General features: G+C 42.4%; 1 protein-coding gene across 2 annotated transcripts in view; it reads left to right on the forward strand.

The window, feature by feature from the left end:
- Positions 1–16,658: 16,658 nt before the first annotated feature.
- The window catches only part of LOC137622091 (SET domain-containing protein SmydA-8-like), a 52,705-nt gene continuing 48,059 nt past the window's right edge, over positions 16,659–21,304 (forward strand). The window contains exon 1 of one of the 2 annotated variants that reach the window (XM_068352576.1): positions 16,659–16,859. The gene's annotated coding sequence lies outside the window, so the exon portion shown is untranslated. Of the gene's footprint in view, positions 16,860–17,730; positions 17,750–21,304 lie in introns of those variants that run through there. The other variant, XM_068352579.1, reaches the window with a different exon arrangement.

The following is a 21,304-nucleotide window of genomic DNA, read 5'->3' on the forward strand; positions in this document are numbered from 1 at the left end:
CTGCAGGAGTACGTAAGAGGCAAGTGCGCTCAATGTGTTCATTGTCAAGACAAACTTCACGATGAAGTCTACCAGGCTGTCTTGACAGCATTTATGGAAGGCGACTGGATGGTCTCTCTCGACCTTCAGGAGGCATACTTCCACATTCCTATACACCCGGATTCCCAACCGTTTCTGAGGTTTGTTCACAGGAATGTGGGGTACCAGTTTCGAGCTATCGGAGATCAGAGCCTCCCTGTACTTGGACGACTGGCTTCTCAGAGCCTCTTCCAGTCATCGCTGTCTGAAGGATCTCAATTGGACTCTAGATCTGGCCAAGGAATTGGGACTCCTAGTCAATTTTGGAAAAGTCACAGCTGGTCCCATCCCAAACTATTCTGTATTTAGGGATGAAGATTCACAGTCAAGTTTTTCGGGCTTTTCCGTCGGCCCCCAGAATAGATCAAGCCCTGCTCTCCATCCAGAAGATGCTGAAGAAAGAACGCTGCTCAGTCAGGCTGTGGATGAGTCTGGTAGGGACGCTATCATCCCTGGAGCAATTTGTCTCGCTAGGAAGGCTACACCTCCGTCCTCTTCAATTCCATCTGGCTTTTCACTGGAAAAAGGACAAGACGCTAGAGGCGGTCTCGATCCCGATTTCCGAAAAGATAAAGTCTTGTCTGACTTTGTGGAAGGACAATATCAGCCTACGAGAGGGTCTTCCCCTGGCAGTTCAGATACCCAACCACGTTCTCCTCTCGGACGCATCGGACTTGGGCTGGGGCGCGACGCTGGACGGTCGGGAATGCTCAAGTCTGTGGAACTCGAGTCAGAGGAGCATGCATATCAACAGCAAGGAGCTTTTGGCGGTTCATCTGGCCTTGATAAGCTTCGAGAATCTCCTTCGAGGCAAGGTGGTGGAGGTAAACTCGGACAACACCACGGCCTTGGCGTACATTTACAAACAGGGAGGTACCCACTCACTGACTTTGTACGAGGTCGCAAGGGACCTGCTCATCTGGTCAAAAGATCGAGGCATCTCCCTAGTAACGAGGTTCATCCAGGGCGACTTGAACGTCCTAGCAGATTGTCTCAGTCGGAAAGGTCAAGTAATTCCAATCGAATGGACCCTCCACAAGGATGTGTGCAAGAGACTTTGGGCGACTTGGGGTCAACCCACCATAGATCTCTTTGCAACCTCGCTGACCAAGAGGCTTCCAATCTATTGCTCTCCAGTCCCGGACCCAGCAGCAATACATATAGATGCCTTCCTCCTAGATTGGTCACATCTGGATCTTTACGCATTCCCACCATTCAAGATTGTCAACAAGGTACTGCAGAAGTTCGCCTCTCACGAAGGGACAAGGTTGACGTTAGTTGCTCCCCTCTGGCCCGCGAGAGAATGGTTCACCGAGGTACTTCGATGGTTAGTAGACGTTCCCAGAAGTCTTCCTCTAAGAGTAGACCTTCTACGTCAGCCACACGTAAAGAAGGTACACCAAAGCCTCCACGCTCTTCGTCTGACTGCCTTCAGACTATCGAAAGACTCTCGAGAGCTAGAGGCTTTTCGAAGGAGGCAGCCAGTGCGATTGCTAGAGCAAGGAGAGCTTCTACCATTAGAGTCTACCAATCGAAGTGGGAAGTCTTCCGAGACTGGTGCAAGTCAGTTTCTGTATCCTCGACCAGTACCTCTGTAGCCCAAATAGCTGATTTTCTCTTATACCTGAGAAAAGGACGATCCCTTTCAGCTCCCACTATCAAGGGCTACAGAAGCATGTTGGCATCGGTCTTCCGGCATAGAGGCTTAGATCTCTCCAACAATAAAGATCTGCAAGACCTCCTTAAGTCTTTCGAGACCACTAAGGAGCGTCGTTTGGCTACTCCTGGGTGGAATTTAGACGTGGTCCTAAGATTCCTCATGTCAGACAGGTTTGAGCCTTTACAGTCAGCCTCCCTGAAAGATCTCACTCTTAAGACTCTTTTCCTGGTATGCTTAGCCTCAGCTAAAAGAGTCAGTGAGATTCATGCCTTCAGCAAGAACATCGGATTTTCGTCAGAAAAGGCCACTTGTTCTCTGCAACTTGGTTTTCTAGCCAAAAATGAGCTACCTTCTCGTCCTTGGCCTAAATCTTTCGATATTCCCAGCTTATCGGAGATCGTAGGCAATGAACTAGAAAGAGTCTTATGCCCTGTTAGAGCTCTTAAGTTCTACTTAGCTCGTACTAAACCTTTACGAGGCCAATCTGAAGCGTTATGGTGTTCGGTTAAGAAACCATCCTTGCCTATGTCAAAGAATGCTTTGTCATGTTTTATCAGATTGTTAATACGAGAAGCTCATTCACACTTGAGTGAGGAAGACCGATCTTTGCTTAAGGTTAAGACGCACGAGGTTAGAGCTGTAGCAACTTCCGTGGCCTTTAAGCAAAATAGATCTCTGCAAAGTATCATGGACGCAACCTATTGGAGAAGCAAGTCAGTGTTCGCGTCATGTTACTTAAAAGGTGTCCAGTCTCTTTACGAGAACTGCTACACACTGGGACCATTCGTAGCAGCGAGTGCAGTAGTGGGTGAGGGCTCAACCACTACAATTCCCTAATTCCATATCCTTTTAATCTGTCTCTTGAAATGTTTTAATGTTTTTATGGGTTGTCCGGAAGGCTAAGAAGCCTTTCGCATCCTGGTTGATTTGGCGGGTGGTCAAAGTCATTTCTTGAGAGCGCCCAGATTAGGGGTTTGATGAGGTCCTGTTGTATGGGTTGCAGCCCTTGATACTTCAGCTCCTGGGGGTCTGTCAGCATCCTAAGAGGATCGCGGGGCTCCGTAAGGAAGACGTACTTACAAGGCAGAGTAATCGTCTAAGTCGACTTCCTTACCAGGTACCTATTTATTTTGGTTTTGTTATATTGATAACTGTCAAAATGAAATAAAAAACTCTTAGCTTATACGATGTAAACATATTTAACTGGTCTCTACCCACCACCCTGGGTGTGAATCAGCTATTATATATTCACCGGCTAAGTTAAATATTTAAAAATGATATTTTAATTATAAAATAAATTTTTAAATATTTAACTTAGCCGGTGAATATATAATAGCTGCAACTCTGTTGCTCGACAGACAAAAAACAGTAAAAACTCGCCAGCGATCGCTATACAGGTTGCGGGTGTGCCCACCAGCGCCAACTGTCGGCCAGATACCACTCTCTCGATGTAAACAAAGACTCAATTTCTTCTCTGTCGACGTGTCGACAAGACGTACTTTTACTCGCTGTAGAACCAGGAGTTTTCTCAACATATTTGGTGAAGTACTTCATTTTGGTTTGAGCTTTCGCAGTGCAGGTGTTTTATCTTCATCTTAAACTTGAACTCGTTTTGGATAGATTTAATTTTTGGTGACAAAGAGAGTATGGACTTTCTTTGACTTTTAAATGGCCGACCCTTCCCTTAGACGGAAGTGTGTTTAGCCTTTTAGTAATTATCTTATCACGTTATAAATTAATTATAGATTTTCCTCTATATATTTTATATCTCACCGCCTTTATTAGGCCTCTTCGATTAACTTTCCATTTATAATAAACATAAAAAAAAAAAAAATAAATTTTAATGTTTTGTTTATATGCGACCTTTCCTGAGAGTAGGCGGTCCTAACTTGGAAACCGAAGTTAAACAACGTTGAGCCCTTTCAATCGTAAATAGCTTTCAAAGGGCTAATGATTTAAAACTTTTTAAATGAATATTTTTAATAAATATTTTATGAAAGATTTTCTTTGAATAGTCTTCGTACTGTTTTCAAAGATGAACTAACGTTTAGTTTATTTATGCTACGCAGTTTGCGCTCTATCGTTATGATAGAGAGAGAGAGTATCACGGTTTCACTTTGCAGAAAGAGTAAATCGATTCTGACGTTTTGTTCATTCTTCTTTCAAAGCTTAAATGTTTTAAATTCTATTTTAAAGGAACTTTTTAATTGAAAAACCTTTCAGTTTTTTCCTTTGGTCAAATAACATGTTTTTTTGACGAAACGTAATTGGGCTCTTCTCTTAGGTGCGAAATCAGAGAGAGAGAGAGAGAGAGAGAGAGAGAGAGAGAGAGAGAGAGAGAGACGGAGGGAGAGAGAGGAGAGAAAACGTTCCGTTCAAGCGGGTAACGTTGTTCTCGAGTTACTCTCGTCCCTAGTCTCTGTACGGGGAGAAAGGATAAAACGTTTTTAGTTTTATTCTCGTCCCCAGGCAATGTACGGTGAGAGATTGAAAACTTAGTTTTGAATGAACTAGTGTTTATTCTCTTCCCCAACCACTGAATTTTTTTATCTTAAAAGATGTTTACTGTTTTTTTGCTGGTATTAATGTGCTTGCATTATACGACTGATTTCGCATTTACTACCTTTTGATGAGGGTAGAATTGCGTGCTTCAGGTAGAAATCAGTAAAAGTTTCGATTTCAGTGAAATAAGTGCAAAACAGAAAATCGTAGTGATAAAGTGATATTGCGCAAAGTGTTACAGTGTTGCGTCCGAGGGTTCGTCTGTTCGTGCCTGTCGTTCACCTAGTCCGGGACCTCTTGCAAGCTCCCAAGCCCAGGGGAGAAGTAATGTCGTACGACTTATGGGTTCGAGAGGCCTTGATCAGCGAACAGACGTTTCCCTCTATGGTATCGGGTGTATCTTACCAAGATCTCCCCTACCATAAGGCGAGAGAGACAATTTTCTCCTCGTCATCCGAAGGCTTTTCGCATAAGAAACCTGAAACAAGGTTTCGAGGCCCTTAAGCGAAAGTCAGTCCTTTCAGGACAGGTCCAGCGTTCTGGTTGCAGCCATTAGGACAGCTCTGACCCTATGCAGTCATCAGATAACTGCTCGCCGCCTAACAAAAGCGTAACACAGACTCCGAGAGTCTTTTTGTTGGCAAAGTGTTGCGGTCACAGACGTTACCCTCGTCTCTTACCGCAACCATTTCCGTTGATCCTAAATGGGTTGTACGGCAAGACATGCAGAATAAGCTTGCCTCCCTTATGGAAGACTATTCTGCCGATTAGTCCGTTGAGCCTAGCCGTTTATCTCATCGAGATCCTGGCTTTCAGCCAACCTAACGTTCCTTTGTGCGTCCTGTTGACGTTGGCGTAGCTAAGTCACGTCAGTCAGGTTGTTTAGAACCACACTCGATGCGGTCTCGTGTGGATTTTCAGCCACATTTGGACGTTAGGCCACTTGCTGATGCTCCTGTTGACGTTCAGGACGTTCGCTAACAATCGGAGTTGACTTGTTTTGACGCTGTGCGTCAACCTCCGCATTCTAGAGTTGTTTTGACTGCTCAGTCTAGGCGGTCAAAGCAGTCTCGAGTGGACGCTGTGCGTCCTCACGCACCTGTTGTTGTTGACAGTTCACAGACTGTCAAGCAGTTACATGACGTTGCGTCCTGGTCTCTCGCACCTGTTGTTGTTGACAGTTCACAGACTGTCAAGCAGTTACATGACGCTGCGTCCTGGTCTGCTACTAATGCACCAGTGCGTGTGGACTCTGCTTGTAAAGCATTGCCACCACGGTAGGTCTCTCCCTTGCTTGAGACTCAGCTATTATCGGACAAGGTTCCTTTAGATGAGGAAGTTGCTATTCCCCCTCCTACTGATATTCCCTTGAGGACTCTGTCAGACGGAGAGGAGCCTAAAGCTGCTTAGCCCTCTATGGACTTTAAATAAATCATGCTGATTTTTAAGGATCTTTGTCCGGATCTTTTTGTAACTGCTGCTCCTCGTTCGCCTAAACGTCAGAGCTTACACTAGGCCTAGCTACTTCGAAGCTGTTGTTTTATAAGCTAGTGCTCTCTCGCTCTCCTAGAGAGCTTTACGTTTGCTAGGCGACTGGTTTATCACCAGGAGGAGTTTGGGGGATACAGCCTTTGCTTTCCCTTCTTTTAAACTGGCTTATAGAGCGAGAGTCTGATATGACACGAGAGAAGTTCTCGGCTTGGGAGTTCCTGCCTCTGCCCAGATAGACTTCTCAAATCTTGTAGACTCTCCCTGGCACCTGGCCAGGAGATGCTCCAAGATTTTACAGGTCAACTTCACAGCTGTTTTCGAGCCTTTGAAGTTTTGCTGTACAATTATGTCATGCATAAACAAGGCTTTCAGGGATGGCTCCAATGATCTGACAGCCACGTTCTCTGCAGGGACAAGTCCCTCAGGGATGGCTCCATGATTTGGCAGCCATGTTCACTGCAGGAGTACGTAAGAGGCAAGTGCGCTCAATGTGTTCATTGTCAAGACAAACTTCACGATGAAGTCTACCAGGCTGTCTTGACAGCATTTATGGAAGGCGACTGGATGGTCTCTCTCGACCTTCAGGAGGCATACTTCCACATTCCTATACACCCGGATTCCCAACCGTTTCTGAGGTTTGTTCACAGGAATGTGGGGTACCAGTTTCGAGCTATCGGAGATCAGAGCCTCCCTGTACTTGGACGACTGGCTTCTCAGAGCCTCTTCCAGTCATCGCTGTCTGAAGGATCTCAATTGGACTCTAGATCTGGCCAAGGAATTGGGACTCCTAGTCAATTTGGAAAAGTCACAGCTGGTCCCATCCCAAACTATTCTGTATTTAGGGATGGAGATTCACAGTCAAGTTTTTCGGGCTTTTCCGTCGGCCCCCAGAATAGATCAAGCCCTGCTCTCCATCCAGAAGATGCTGAAGAAAGAACGCTGCTCAGTCAGGCTGTGGATGAGTCTGGTAGGGACGCTGTCATCCCTGGAGCAATTTGTCTCGCTAGGAAGGCTACACCTCCGTCCTCTTCAATTCCATCTGGCTTTTCACTGGAAAAAGGACAAGACGCTAGAGGCGGTCTCGATCCCGATTTCCGAAAAGATAAAGTCTTGTCTGACTTGGTGGAAGGACAATATCAGCCTACGAGAGGGTCTTCCCCTGGCAGTTCATATACCCAACCACGTTCTCTTCTCGGACGCATCGGACTTGGGCTGGGGCGCGACGCTGGACGGTCGGGAATGCTCAAGTCTGTGGAACTCGAGTCAGAGGAGCATGCATATCAACAGCAAGGAGCTTTTGGCGGTTCATCTGGCTTTGATAAGCTTCAAGAATCTCCTTCGAGGCAAGGTGGCGGAGGTAAACTCGGACAACACCACGGCCTTGGCGTACATTTACAAACAGGGAGGTACCCACTCACTGACTTTGTACGAGGTCGCAAGGGACCTGCTCATCTGGTCAAAAGATCGAGGCATCTCCCTAGTAACGAGGTTCATCCAGGGCGACTTGAACGTCCTAGCAGATTGTCTCAGTCGGAAAGGTCAAGTAATTCCAATCGAATGGACCCTCCACAAGGATGTGTGCAAGAGACTTTGGGCGACTTGGGGTCAACCCACCATAGATCTCTTTGCAACCTCGCTGACCAAGAGGCTTCCAATCTATTGCTCTCCAGTCCCGGACCCAGCAGCAATACATATAGATGCCTTCCTCCTAGATTGGTCACATCTGGATCTTTACGCATTCCCACCATTCAAGATTGTCAACAAGGTACTGCAGAAGTTCGCCTCTCACGAAGGGACAAGGTTGACGTTAGTTGCTCCCCTCTGGCCCGCGAGAGAATGGTTCACCGAGGTACTTCGATGGTTAGTAGACGTTCCCAGAAGTCTTCCTCTAAGAGTAGACCTTCTACGTCAGTCACACGTAAAGAAGGTACACCAAAGCCTCCACGCTCTTCGTCTGACTGCCTTCAGACTATCGAAAGACTCTCGAGAGCTAGAGGCTTTTCGAAGGAGGCAGCCAGTGCGATTGCTAGAGCAAGGAGAGCTTCTACCATTAGAGTCTACCAATCGAAGTGGGAAGTCTTCCGAGACTGGTGCAAGTCAGTTTCTGTATCCTCGACCAGTACCTCTGTAGCCCAAATAGCTGATTTTCTCTTATACCTGAGAAAAGGACGATCCCTTTCAGCTACCACTATCAAGGGCTACAGAAGCATGTTGGCATCGGTCTTCCGGCATAGAGGCTTAGATCTTTCCAACAATAAAGATCTGCAAGACCTCCTTAAGTCTTTCGAGACCACTAAGGAGCGTCGTTTGGCTACTCCTGGGTGGAATTTAGACGTGGTCCTAAGATTCCTCATGTCAGACAGGTTTGAGCCTTTACAGTCAGCCTCCCTGAAAGATCTCACTCTTAAGACTCTTTTCCTGGTATGCTTAGCCTCAGCTAAAAGAGTCAGTGAGATTCATGCCTTCAGCAAGAACATCGGATTTTCGTCAGAAAAAGCCACTTGTTCTCTGCAACTTGGTTTTCTAGCCAAAAATGAGCTACCTTCTCGTCCTTGGCCTAAATCTTTCGATATTCCCAGCTTATTGGAGATATCATGGACGCAACCTATTGGAGAAGCAAGTCAGTGTTCGCGTCATGTTACTTAAAAGGTGTCCAGTCTCTTTACGAGAACTGCTACACACTGGGACCATTCGTAGCAGCGAGTGCAGTAGTGGGTGAGGGCTCAACCACTACAATTCCCTAATTCCATATCCTTTTAATCTGTCTCTTGAAATGTTTTAATGTTTTTATGGGTTGTCCGGAAGGCTAAGAAGCCTTTCGCATCCTGGTTGATTTGGCGGGTGGTCAAAGTCATTTCTTGAGAGCGCCCAGATTAGGGGTTTGATGAGGTCCTGTTGTATGGGTTGCAGCCCTTGATACTTCAGCTCCTGGGGGTCTGTCAGCATCCTAAGAGGATCGCGGGGCTCCGTAAGGAAGACGTACTTACAAGGCAGAGTAATCGTCTAAGTCGACTTCCTTACCAGGTACCTATTTATTTTGATTTTGTTATATTGATAACTGTCAAAATGAAATAAAAAACTCTTAGCTTATACGATGTAAACATATTTAACTGGTTTCTACCCACCACCCTGGGTGTGAATCAGCTATTATATATTCACCAGCTAAGTTAAATATTTAAAAATGATATTTTAATTATAAAATAAATTTTTGAATATACTTACCTGGTGAATATATAAATTAAACGACCCTCCCTTCCTCCCCAATAGAGACGCAGTGGGATGAGAAGAAATTGAGTCTTTGTTTACATCGAGAGAGTGGTATCTGGCCGACAGTTGGCGCTGGTGGGCACACCCGCAACCTGTATAGCGATCGCTGGCGAGTTTTTACTGTTTTTTGTCTGTCGAGCAACAGAGTTGCAGCTATTATATATTCACCGGGTAAGTATATTCAAAAATTTATTTTATAATTAAAATATCATTTTTTAATATACTTACCCGGTGAATATATAAATTAAACGACCCTCCCTTCCTCCCCAATATAGACGCAGTGGGATGAGAAGAAATTGAGTCTTTGTTTACATCGAGAGAGTGGTATCTGGCCGACAGTTGGCGCTGGTGGGCACACCCACAACCTGTATAGCGATCGCTGGCGAGTTTTTACTGTTTTTTTGTCTGTCGAGCAACAGAGTTGCAGCTATTATATATTCACCGGCTAAGTATATTCAAAAATTTATTTTATAATTAAAATATCATTTTTCATTATAAAATAAATTTTTGAACATACTTACCTGGTAGTTATATATAATTAAATTCCCACCCTCCTCCCCTCTAGAGACTAGAGGCACGGAAGATATGAGGAATCCTGGAATAGTTCCTAGGTACCTCGCTAGGGCGCAGGGGTGGTACACCTGGCTATCCTAGCTGGTTTGTAGTGAGCTTGAAAATTTTTCAAATATTGACCCAGAGAGAGAATACACCCTAAGGTCATAGTGGCTGTCCTTAGGGTTGGAGGGCATCCTGTCAGTGAAGAGGCTTGTGCTAGCTTTAGCATGTCATTAATGGAGAGGCTTGTGCTAGCTTTAGCATGTCATCAATGAAGAGGCATATGCTAGCTTTAGCATCTCGTCAATGAAGAGGCTTATATTAGCTTTAGCCGCTCATCAATAAAGAGGCTTATGCTAGCTTTAGCAACCCGGCAGTGGAGACTTATGCTAGTTTTAACAACTAAAAACTAAAACTTCTTCATCTACAGCTCCTGCACTTTAGATGGCTGACGTGAACCACTTATGTCTGCCAGAGACCTTGGAAGGGGCATTTGATGACAGATCATCACCTCCGCATTTACCTTGCCAAAAGTGCATGGACTTTTGACAGGTAAGAATAGGAAACCCCTTCGTCCTCCCTCCCCACCTAGTTTAAGGTTTAAAGGCTGCTCATGAATGGCAGGGGTAAGGGACAGTGATGTTGCCCTATCGAGCAGGACAGTACCCTAGAGACTGACCATATACACATATGATCAGCACCGTAGCCCCACCCAAGCTAGGACCAAGAGGGACCAGGCAATGGGTGTTGATGACTCAGCAGATTGACCTATCGGATCCCCCAAAACCCCCAACCTTAGCTCACAAGGATAGTGAAGTTGCCACAACCAAAGGAACTAATGAGTTTAAGCAGGACTTTACCTCCAGTCTGGCGATCACCAGTCAGGGATGTTACCACATCGGCCACCACAACCTCGTTTTCTACGTAAGTGAATAATTCTCGCCACGCTGAGGCTAAGAGGAGCGTAAACCTTGAATACTACCCAAGGAGATCTGCCTCCCCTGCGAAAGTTCCCCCACCTTCCTACGAAGATTGTCTTAGACAAGAGATTAGATACGGGATTGCATGAGTCTATTAGAGTCATGTCTGATTTTCTATGAGAGCGCCCTTGGATCGCGTTATTACACGCCCACACATTTTGACGTGCATGCTTCAAAGCTCTTGCTCTTGCCAGCGGACACTTATGCTGCTATTAGCGCATATTCAGTGAGACTTATACTGTACTCATTTTCCCCAATAGGATTGAGTTCACATGCTCAAAAGCAATTGCCAGATTGTACTTATGGATTCTTTCGTTAGCAGTGGGATGCACTCTTCGGCTCACACCTACATGTGCTCGCTGATTAGCTTTAGAATTCTTGCCTATAAGTAGATACTTTAGCTCGCTTATGAGTACTTACAGCTGTTAGTACTGTATCTCATACACTCATAGAATATCACAGGCCCTTAAGCTGGTGGGTGCTTCAGCATCTGAGTGTACATCAGAGAATTAACAAGATTTGCCCAGGGTAGTCGCTCATGTAGAGAGTATATCTTATTCTGGTGCGCAAGCGCTCAGCTCTTAAATTTTGCCCTTACAGAGATTCTACAGCGCAATTGTAAATGTATGTCCTTTGATAGGAACTTTCTAGGCAGAGCTGCAGAACTGAAAAACTCTACGCATTCGCGCTCCCATAGTATGGCGCACACTCACAAACTGAAGTATAGGCACTCATTAGTTTATGAACCATTGGCAGAGGCCTATCTTTCTGTTAGGAGACATAGCCTAGTTTGACCAAGTATGTGATCACCTACAGAATCTCTTGGCAGTTAGAATGCACACATTCACCTCAGGACTCGGACCAAGGTGTTACTCTGAGGTTAATCGCTTATCCAGACGCACACCATCAGCAGGGCATCCACACTTTTTGTCTCCTAGGGAGAAGACATTTGAGAACTCAACAGGTTTCTCCCCTGAATGCACCCATTCTAGGGTACATTCTCCTTACAATCAGTATGAACATCTGTACCAGACAATAGAGCACCACTGGCTGTGTTGCTAGCAGTGACTTGACAGTCTCCTATTCTCATTGTCAAACTTTCTTCTTATGGTACTCACTCAACAGACCTGCTATATACAGATAGGGATTTTCCTTTTCACAGGGAGGATTTTCTGCATTGGGTAGACAACATACTGCAGATTTTAGTGTTCTCATAGCCAAGAGCATGCATTCCTCTGGGCCCACAAAACCTAAGGGAAGACCCCAAGACATCAAGACAATGGAGTAGGCTAACCGTGAAATTCTCACACGATCGGTCTCTATCAAGTACACCCTGTCTTCCTCGGAGGAAGTTTCCCGCACACTCTTCATCTGCCAAGATCTCTTTAGCCGAGGAGCATAGAGAACTCTGATACTGGAATAGGAAGGAGCAATCCCCTAAGACAATGCCATGTCAGAAAGGAGATTCCAAGACACTGGAACTGACAGGAGAGGTTTAAACTCCCCATGAACTAATCATAAGGACTCTCCCCTCAAAGGGAACACTGGGATTAAGGACAGCTCGGTCCAAATTCAATCCTAATGTGACTGTGTATGCCCTCCAGAGGTACACTCCCATAGGCAGTCACCCAAGGCAAGCGCGTGAGCAGAGGACTCTCCTCAAGGCACAGTCCTGCCCACACTACCTCAATTTACTATCACCCAGGGTCAGTCCATGGTCCTGAAAGTACCTTGAGCAGATGAACAGAACTATTCTAATCCCTGCTACTTAGTGAGGAATCGTTAGATGCAACAGACTCCTCTATGCTAGACACAGGAAAAACATCCCCCGACAGGCTCTTCGGAGCACCATAGGATTGCAGACCCTCCTTAGAACTTTTGTGGTCGGAACTGGCCAAAGAGGCTCTATATAGTGCAACCGGGTCTCTCTGGACGAAATAATTCACTTCTTGCCAGTAGGTAAAATAGAAATGTGCCTCCTGCATTGTTTAGACAAGAGGTTTTACATGCCATGCCAGAGGGACCCATATCTTTTCCCCTCCCAACTGACCCAGCATTTATGACTTTGACAGCAGGCATGTCAGTAGAAAGATTGGAAGGGCAACCATTAATGTTTTCTGCCTAAGAAGCTTCAAACTTGGAAGCCACAGAAATGGCTAGCCTCCAAGCAACCACCTGGTTGGATCATTGGTATGGAACACTCGCTTACTTTGCTTCCTCAGGATCTCTCAATTCCTAAGAACAAGAAGGAATTCACCATCCTGGTGCCTGCAAACCAGTGGAACAACTGGGTTGTTAACAAGAAGGGATGCTGTAGTGACAAAGTTTGCCATTCAAATAGAGCAAAGAGAAGCCCTAGCACAAAAATGCACCACCCTACTAGAGTCAGGTTCTCTATCCTCCAGAGGAGGTTGAAGCAACAAAGGAAAAGTGGAGGAAGAACAGTCGGGACTTTTCCACTGTGTAGTCATTTTTTTCCAAGTCCAATTCAAAAGACTAGAGCTTTAACCCTGTTGAGGTTTGTCATGAGAAAGGGTCCAACTAGGGCTAAGATGTCTACTCCAGAGCCATTCACCTCTAGGATACCTAAGGATCCTAGCCTCTTTCGTCCCCGTTGTAATCAACCTAGAAAGGAAAGAGGCAGGAGAGGACATTAGGGAAGGCAATCCTCCCCTTTCACTGTCACGAATTGGAGGATTTCTGTCAAGCCAATGGGCAAGGTGGTAGTACCACTTAGCAGAGGCCTGGATGATAAACATCCTCCAGGATGGTTACCGCCTCCAATTTGTTCACTTCACTTTAGTGCATAAATACTTGGCATCCATCACTCCACAGCTTTACTTTCATTGTGTGGTGTTGTTTTGCATTTGTGTAAAATTGTGAATTTATTTCAAGCCTTACGATGTCACCCAAACGTTTTGCACCCCATGCACCATAGCAAGATGCTTACCATAGCAGAGATGAGATTCCTCAACATGCTTAAGGAAGGGAGAAGGTATGCTGATGTAGGCCATCATTATAACATCAATGGATGTACAGTAGTGTTTGCTGTATCAAAAATGATAATGGCTCAATGGCAAATGTGACTTTTAACAAGACAGCAAAAAGGGTGGTAACTTCCTACAAAAAAAAGTGCCATCGTGAGGATGGAGTCTGTATTACCTCTTTGGTTTATTGACTGCAGGAAGAAAAACATTGCTCTAGATACCAAGACCAACTGCAAAAAAAGGCCAGGCAATTGTAAAACAAGTTTAAATATGGCGATGACAACCCAGATCCAGGATCATCTATGGCATCTCCCACCAAACCAACCTATTTTAATGACAGCAAGGGCTGGTTTCATAAATTTCAAAGAAGGTTTAACCTTCAGAGTGTATCCATTCATGGAGAAGGTGCTTCAGTTGAGAAACACGCTTCTGAAGTGTATGTGAACAAAAAGTCTCTGACGAGACCATCGTCAAGGAAGGGGGATATTTTTCAATATGGATAGGACTGGCCATTTTTGGAAACATACCATTGCAGACTATTATAAAGGAGAATGCCAGGTCCCTTGATTTAAATCTTACAAATATCGTATCAAAATTATAGCATGGAAATGCTGCGGGCTTTATGAGAAAGTCAGAGCAAATTTATAAGTAAAAATCCAAATTAAAAAAAAAAGTAAGAGGCTGCTATCATTGGATAAACAACTAGAAGACATGGGTAACTAAACTGCTGACATCACATAAGTTTCACTAGTGTTTCATCCCCCAAGTCAAGGTTTATCTCTGAAAAAAGGTCTGGAATTTAAAGTGCATACAGGTAGTACGATGGCCAGGTCACCAGCCACCAGTTGAGATACTACCGCTAGAGAGTTATTGGGTCCTTTGACTGGCCAGACAATAGTACATTGGATCTCTCTCTCTCTCTCTCTCTCTCTCTCTCTCTCTCTCTCTCTCTCTCTTGTTACGGCTCATTTTTCCCTTGCCAACACATACACTAAATAATCTGGCCTATTCGTTCCCCATTCTCCTATGTCCTCATACACCTGACAACACTGTGGTTACCAAACAATTTTTCTCTGCTCCAAGGGTTAACTTCTGCACTGTTCAGTGGCTACTTTTCTCTTGGTAAGGGTAGAAGAGATTTTTTAGCTGTTGTAAGCAGGTCTGCTAGGAGGGCACTCCAAAATAAAACCATTGTTCTCTAGTCTTGGGTAGTGCTATAGCCTCTGTACCATAGTCTTTCACTGTCTTGGGCTAGAGTTTTCTTGCTCAAGGGTACACTTGGGCACACTATTATATATTTCTATTCCTCTTATTTTTTTTTCTTTTAAGTTTTTATAGTTAAATAGGAAATATTTAATTTGATGTTGTTACTGTTCTTAAAGTATCTTATTTTAATTGATCATTACTCCTCTTGTATTATAAATATTTCTTTATTTCCTTTCCTCACTGGGCTATTTTTCCCTGTTGGAGCTCTTTGGGCTTATAACATTCTGCTTGTCCAGCTAGGATTGTAGCTTAGCTTGTAGTAGTAGTAGTAGTAATAATAATAATAATAATAATAATAATAATAATAATAATAATAATAATAATGCTGGAGGTCATGCGCTCAACTGTTGCATGCGGGAGTATAAATTGAGTTCTTACCATCAAACATGCTGATCCACTTTAATGATCAAGGTGTTATATCATATTATATATTATTATATATTATTCATGTTTTTAAAGCACTACACTTGAACCTCCCTGCAACACCTTATCGATTCTATGAACTCCCGATGATAAATTCTCTCTGAAGACGTACTGACGTACAGTAGGTACGTCATTGCAATGTCTCTTTAAAATAATAGCAAGGCCATAAAGGATATCAAGAGTGAAGTTTTAACGCCAGCTTGAAGAAATTGTGTACTGAAGTGGTCTGCTACTATAAAGAAGTCTTTCCTGGTGAAATTCACTACTCTGCATTAAATAAGGTAGTGATGCTGGCAAAGTTGTTATGAGATTTTATTTTCTTTTACCTGATCTTTGTCCACTCACATCCTTAACAGAGGAGGATCTGACAGATGAGAGGAACCACTTAAATGTCGGACCGCTCTCAGACCTCACTTATTATTCATATAATGAATAAAATCTTTGACCGCATATAATTCATATTTCAAGCTAGTTTTCCGATTTGGGAAATATGACTTTTTAGTGTTACTTTGTCAGGAGTGAAGCCGTTTGGGAAGAAACACGTGGTAGAAACTGTCTTAGGGTGCGCTAATATGGCAGTTTGTAGGGGATTTGCTGGGGGCGTAACAGTAGGACCCCCTGGCATGTATGGATACAGCAGTCTAGGCAAGAATATGGTAGTGTAAGGGATGAGTAGATAAGGATACAGCAATCCGAGGGGAGAGTAAATAAGTAGGTAAGGGTACGACAGTGTAATGACCGCCATACCCGCTCCCCATTGAATAAAGATGCATCAGTATAGGGGGTTGTATGGGAGACACCCAGCGATGCCAGATATGGGAATGTATCCCTAGATTTGGGGATTTATCCTTACATTTGGGAATTTATCTTTAGATCTGGGGATTTTGGATGACTGGTTACCATATTCTGTACATATTTCTATGAAGAAAAAACAGAGATGAGTAAACCTTTATATTGCTGCAATTAGTTTTTTACACGAAGTATAGTGAGTAATTTCTATATTAGAAGAAAATATATTTCTGGAAATGGGGATTTTTGGGCGGTTTTGTTATCACGAGTTTTAGGGATTTTTAGACTAACCCATCTGGCAAAACTGGAGATACCAGTAGGTAATTAGGTAAGGATGCAGCTTGTAGGTTAGGGTAGGTGGTGTTCTTGCGTTTGTTTCCCTTTCAAAATGTGGTTTTAAGTCATAACTTTCGAAATTGTGATACTTTAATTTGACGCCTCTTACACGAACCTTATAATTTTACAAATAAATATCTTGCATTTATTATGGCCGATAATTTATGTACGAGGTCCGAGAATTTTATTCATTTTATGCGTGGTCAGAGGCGGGTGCAACTTTGATGTAGTCCTGAGTCCTGACTCCAGACAGAGATTACAAAGTCAGCAAGTGAGGGCAAAGAAGAACGAGGATCCGTTCCAGCGAAAGAAGTCGATGGCCAGCCCATCGCATTCACAACGCACTCTGAACTCGGGCTGCCGAGCAAAAGAACTTAAGCTAATGGCGGAAGATTTTGTAAGATTTCTGTAATTCAGTAATACGAGGAGTAATTTGATTGGTCCAAGTCCAGAAATGTTTCAGTAACATGATCTAGTTTGTCGTCGTCGCCAAAGAGTGTCCTAATACATGGGCATGCCTTGAAGGTGAGTACCGAGTAGGTGCACTGTTGACAAATGGAGTATAGTAGGCCTATAGGGTACTCAATGGGAGTACTGAATCTAGTTAACGGTTGTCATGCTCAGCCCAAGAGCATGACCATGAGAAAGGTCTTTTGCAAAGCCAGAGTAAATTCTACTATATATTGCAGACAGTCTCTGGCAGGGTATAACTCGGGCTCCATTCCACATTGGGCCGAACTCCGAAGGAAAGAAAAGAAGTTCAAGGCTTGCGAGTTGATGAGGGAATTATCTAGTTTGGATAATATTGTTAGGCTTTGTCGTTTACTCACCCATCCTTGCAAACAGATGTTAAATTTCCCTTCTATAACAGTAAAGTAATTGGACATTCCCTCATACTTTTGATAAAAGTAAAACACGTCATTTGGATATGGCTAATATACATTATTATTGTTTAACTTGACAATAAGAGTATAGTTTTCCTGATGACAAAATGACCTAAACACACATACTTACTATTGCTTCCAAGCACAATAGGAACATTTCAGTGATAGCCATCGATCTTCTCTTGAATGTGTTGGACGTTGTTGTGATATGTTGGTAACAACTCTGCTTGGTGATCGTCAGACTGGGGCTCGAGTCCCGTTCAAGCTCTTTAAGTTCCTTTAGTGTTTGTAACCTCGCCATCCTTGTGGACGAAGGAGAGGGGATGTGTTTGGGGAGCCTATAGATCTACCTGCTGAGTCACCAGCAGACATTGCCTGGCCCTCCCTTTTTGAGTGACCTTTAAACGTGGAAATAGAATCACCGCAATGAAACGAGAAAGTCGGGGCGGAGTGAAATGACCAGAAAATTATCTTATAGATTGACGGCCTTCGTGGGAAGGACGGAAGCAGATAACGTTCAACCAAATAAATGTAACTTTTTACCCATCGTAGAAATATTAACATAAATTTTAAGTGCCATATAGGCCTAGATATTGAAAAAAAAAAAAAACAACAACATTCAGTATGTGGTAAAAAATCTAAACATGTAACAAAACCTTGCAGGTGAACGTGAAGAAATTGGCTCTGGGTCCAGCATATAACTATTGAACGACAGTATTTTGACACTAAATTGTAAACTAAAGGAGAAGTGTTAAATAAAACAAACGGTGTTACAAACGAAATTCACAAAAATACGGTAAATATAGGATACTTTAATATCTAGCCAAATACACGAATTAAATAGTTTTCATGCTAGTTATCTTACGTTTTATACATTTCTGACCATGAATATAAGGAGAAACAGCCTGTTTATGAGTCTCTCTACCCACCGCCTCATATGATGAAAATTCTTATGTCTTATGGAGATTCCAGTGGGAAACCGAGTTTTTGGGTGGAGAAACACCAAAAACAAGTGATTTGCTATAGTAATGGTCAGAAATGCACCATAATGATAGTTTTACTTTACATCTGTATCTCAGTATTGATAAGGTTTCTTTAAATTTGTATGACTTTTAAAATTTTAGGTGTGATTCTTGACAGCAAATTTACTTTTAAGAAACACATTAGGTCTGTGTCTTCTTCAATTGCACAAAATATTGGCTTATTGAGAAAGTCTTTTAAGATTTTCTTTGATCAATCTATTCTGCTGATTCTCATCTTAATTTGTTGGACAGAAACTTACGGTCTATCAAATTTCTTATTCCTGATCTAGATATTAATCTTTGGCACCGTCGTTCAATTAGTTCATTATGCATGTTGCATAAGATTTTTCATAACTCTGACCATCCTTTACATTCAGATCTCCCCGGACAATACTATCCTGTTCGTAATACTAGGCAGGCAGTTAATTCTAATAGCCAGGCCTTTTCCATCATGAGGCTCAATACTACACAGTATTCTAGAAGTTTTATTCCAGCTGTGACCAAGTTGTGGAATGATCTTCCTAATCGGGTAGTTGAATCAGTAGAACTTCAAAAGTTCAAAGTTGGAGCAAATGTTTTTATGTTGACCAGGCTGACATGAGTCTTTTTATAGTTTATATATGACATCTGTTTTTGACGTTGTTAATAGTTTTTATATGACATATCTATTTTGACGTTGTTACTGTCTTTAGAATGATTTATTGTTAGTTTGTTCCCATAATTTATTTATTTCCTTGTTTCCTTTCCTCACTGGGCTATTTTTCCCTGTTGGAGCCCTTGGGCTTATAGCATCTTGCTTTTCCAACTAGGGTTGTAGCTTGGCTAATAATAATAATAATAATAATAATAATAATACTTACTTTGGTGGCTGTTTTTCCGATCCCATACAGCAGAACCCTACTTTCTACAGGACCTCCACTGTCGTTTTACCTTATTCGTTCAAAGTATTTAACGTTTCATGTCTCGTATTCTTCATTTACTGTTGAATCGCCACTGTCAAAAGACTCATGAAATAAGAAAGTCTTCAGTTTCCTCGAAAGCGTTAATGTCTTCAATCATTCGATGTTTCGTGGAAGCTTATTATATAGTCTCTGGGCCGCATATTTAAAGGCTCTGGAGCCTACAGTAGACATAGATCTAGGTTCCAATAGTTTGAAGCCATCTGTAACTATTCTCGCGTCAACACGATTTGTTGGCTGCGCAATATGTAGCAATTTTCTTAAGTATTTTGGACGCCCGGTTCTGATAATTTGGTGGGTTATTGTACATACTTTACTTTCAATTCTCGCTTTAATCGGCAGCCAGTGTAAATCGATTAGTACTTTTTAAGGGGTGATCCTTTCTCTAGGTGGGACACCTTTTATCAGTCTTGCTCCTCTGTTTATTATGTTTTGTAATTTCTTAAGTTGCACTTTTGGTAAATTGTAGTAGATAGAGTTGCAGTAGTCAATCCTGGTAATAACACAGTTTATCACAAATTTCTTTGCAGAATTTTCGTCCAGGTACTTTTTTATAAACGCAATATTTCTTAGATGATAACCAGCAGTTTTTATTACAATATATATTTGGGCATTTAGAGACAGGTTACAGTCAAGAAATACACCTAGATCTCGAACTTTACTCGATATCGGCACCGAGTCATTAATTATGTTCATTTGAAGATCACCTAAGTTTCTCACGCAGTTTCTCTTTCCCACCACCATGAATTCAGTTTTGTTCTCATTTAATTTTAGTTGTTTAAATGTCATCCATTCTCTAACACTATCAAGGATTCGGTTTAGAATTTCAGTAGTGTCATTTATATCATTTATGGAGAAGTAAAATTGTGTGTCATCTGCAAATAGTTTGAACTTCAAGCCATGCCTTTGTAGTATTTTCGATAGACCAATAGTATAGATGCAGAATAAGATTGGGCCAAGTACACTCCCCTGGGGTACCCCTCTGTTTAAGGGTTCATATGATGAATAAGAGTTTCCAATTTGTACACAGTGATTTCTACCAATTAAGTTATCTTTTGTGTATTCGAAGGCTTGATCTTCAACGCCGATGGACCGTAGATAATTTAGTAGCACAACTGTATCAAAAGCAGCACTGAGATCGAGCAGAATTAAGGTACCACATTTATTTTCATCCATCATTTCTAGCATATCATTTACAACAGAGCTGATGGTTGTCCCCGTTGAGTATAGTTTTCTGTAAGCAGATTGGTTGTCGGGCAAAGCCTCTATTACTTCTAAGTGGCTGATTAGTTGTTCAAGAATTACATATTCAAACACTTTTGAGATAAAGGATAGATTTGAAATAGGCATATATGAGCTTAATTCCTGGTAGTCTGTGTGCCGGGGATATCTTTAATCTGATGTTGAGTATTTACAAATGACCTGGTTATGTTTTCAATTTTGTTTTTAAAGAATGCTAGAAAATTATTTGTTAGTTCCTGGTCACTGTATCCATCAGGTAGCTTCTTTTCTTTTACATTTCCCATTATACCATTCAGGAGACGATATAACTTCTGTATGTCTGTTGCTGCTTCCAGAATCTTTCTCTTATAGTATTAACTTTTTTCCTGTAGTTGGTAGTTATATTGACACGCAGCAGTTTTGTATTCTACCCAAGTACTTTCAGTTTTTAACCTATTCCACTTTCTTTCTTTACGTCTTTTTTGCCCTATTTTTTTCCAAAGTCTCTCCATCAAACTAAGGAGATTGGTCTTTTACGGTTATGGTCTTTTCCATCGGTGGGCACATGGTATCATATTTACTTTTACTCACTATTATAAGTGGTCAGAAGACAGTTAGCACACTTAGCTTGGTCATCTTGATCACAGGGAATGATGATGGCATCATTTATTTTCTTTGTAACTTCTTCAATAAATACGGTAGGAGAAAAATTTGATTTATGTCTAAAGTTTATTTTCTTTACTAATGCATGTTTCTGTAGAGGTAGACTAAACGTAATAAGTTTGTGTACTGAGGAGATAGTACATTTCTCTTCGACTTTTATATCTGATACAATATTATTCATATCATCACTTACAACTAAGTCTAGCGTATGCCAAGTTAAA

This window comes from Palaemon carinicauda, chromosome 2, assembly GCF_036898095.1.
Source record: "Palaemon carinicauda isolate YSFRI2023 chromosome 2, ASM3689809v2, whole genome shotgun sequence".
NCBI lineage: Eukaryota > Metazoa > Arthropoda > Malacostraca > Decapoda > Palaemonidae > Palaemon > Palaemon carinicauda.